Here is a 2,552-nt window from a genome sequence, read left to right as displayed (position 1 = left end):
TAATGTTGCAGACTTTGAGTAAATTAGCAATATGAAAAACTATGTTTTAGTTTGGAAAAAAAATTCGGTGTATATCTATAAATAATATATGAACTATAGATGTTATATATGCATCTACTTGTGTATATATTATGTATATATAGCAGAGCTCATATGCTCAACATGTATGTACTGTGTCTTTACGCTTATGTTATACAAATAGTTCAGTCTCTCTCTATGTGCGTGCCTATAAAATAAAATATACACATATTGTACAGATATTTACAGCATTCATATATCGTTAAGTGCATGGACATAGATTGAAACATACATACAACCTACATATGCTCTATATATGCACAGTATATATGATGCGCACGCTGTGCACATACAAAGACAGCATCTCTGTGACCCAGAGCAGAATGTTTGTATTTAAATTTAAAATATTTCTTAAATTCCTAACACGTCTTTATGAGTGTTGAAGCAAAGCCGACTGTACAGGGTAGGTGCTCACGCTTGTGTCCGCACACTGATGCACACTCCTCTGCGCACATAGAGAGAGAGCGGGCTACAGAAAGGCAAGAATCAGCCAGGTGGCCTCAGACCTTCCAAGTCTAAGGGCCACATCTGTATTTTTTCGCATTTAGGACTGCACCTGGACCTGAGATGCGATTCCCTTTACAGGAATAGGGACCAAAGAGCAAACCTCTCTCTCTGTCGGAAATATGTTTGAGTATTAAAACAAATCCACCCAAGGCGAGCTCTTCCCGGGGGCTGCTGCCTGCCGTGTGTTTGGTGGGGCCGTCCCCATCTGGAGGCAGCTTCTTCCTCCCTGTGATCTGGATGTGAGAGAATAGTTATGGGGAGGATGAGGCCGTGCGCCCAAAGTCAGAGGCTGTTAAACCATCATCTGTTTCCCGGAGACCTTCATAGAGGCTGGAAGTGTAAGAATGTAGAATAACTTGCCTTTGTGGTCTAAATGTAGCAGCAAAAGCTGTGTAAGAAGTTGGTTGTTTATTGAGAAAAATAGGTAAATAGAGAGACAGCTAGATATGGAAATACCTATATAGACAGATAAAAATACGTATCTTTATCTTCAGCCAGATATTGATATAGATCCACATATAATTTATCCTGTGGCTGCTTGTTAAAAGAGCCTCAGCTGGCACTCGGGGGGTCCTCGCCTCTCTTCTAAAAAATCCGTGTACAAATAAAGCAACCAGCCAATCACCCCGAGATCAAACAACCTGGCAACAGCGTAGATATGAGCTACCTCGTGGAAGCCTGCCCTGCACACATCCCCTATAAAAACGTGAACCAGATCAAAGACTGGAGTTACCAGGCTCCATATTGTAAGTGACGCCTGCAGATGTTAGTCCGGCTTCGCGTTTCGAACCTGTACCTGAATAAATACATAATCATATCACATAGCATAATTAATAAGAGTATCACCATGAAGGACTCTTAAAGGAAAGGCTGTTGAAAGAGAGTTCCTGAAGATAATCCTTTTAAAAGGTTTCCTTAAAATGCAACCACTAGCGGGAATAAGGCAGGTTTAGTTCCAACATCTTAATACCTCTGGGTAGCACAGGTTTAGATCTTGTAATGTCTCTCCTTTAGCACTGTCTTGACTTTTGATTTGGGACTTGCACTTTTTGGAGGATCTTGTTGCTGCAGTGGTACTCTATGGAGAAGGTCCCCAGAGGAGGCCCAGCCTACATCCATCGACCCGTCGGGACGCACGACCTCGTTTCAGCTGGAAATCAAACGTCCTCCCTGCTCGTAATAACCTTTCCAACCTCACCCTTCTGGAGCAAGTGCTGGTGTCCCGCACTTTTGTCTAATGACTCATTCGAGTAATTTTCAGGGTGCCGTTTCATTTGTTTTTCCCTTACCCTGGATGGTACAACAATTCCCAGCCGCTGAAATGGGGTTCAGCTGCTCCGAGCTCTTTGCTTAGCAGTAGTCACCTAAGTCCTCCATCGTGCTCAGGGAAGGTCTGCGTGGCATCACCTGCCAGGGTTGGTAAGTAAATGACTTTTCTTTGCTTTAACAAATTATGTCCATGTGAATGATGCAGAACCACATGGCAAATTGCAGAGTTAGGGATTAAATGGGAAACAGTGGGCTCTGTTCGATGTTCCCCTGAACCCTTCTTCCTTAGCCTCCCATCCCGTGAGCTATTTCTCCGGGAGCCCTGGAAGCACCGAGGTCCTGCCTTGTGCTGTCACTGCTTATCCAGCATGTCAGCCCAGCAGCCTTCCTGCTTGTACAAACCACTTCCAGCAGGAAAAGTTGGCATTTGTGAAAAGTGTCACCAAATTGGAAAATGGAAATTAGCAAGGGCTTTTGGAGTAAGAGACGATGGACACATCTTCCTGACAACAATAATTAAAAAAATGCAAAATAAAAATGAAACTCAATTAAATCACATGTATTAGTTTGTTTGTTTCTTTATCCTATGACTGTGGACAACCCTTTGAACTATCCCCATCCAAATTTATCAGTCAGTGTCAGCTTTAGTGTCCCATCTCTCTTACCCCACAAGGAATTTTTTGGCCTCTGGAAAACCA

Source organism: Anser anser (assembly GCF_964211835.1).
Source record: "Anser anser genome assembly, chromosome: 9".
NCBI classification, from domain to species: Eukaryota; Metazoa; Chordata; class Aves; order Anseriformes; family Anatidae; genus Anser; species Anser anser.
This window is presented reverse-complemented; position numbering follows the sequence as displayed.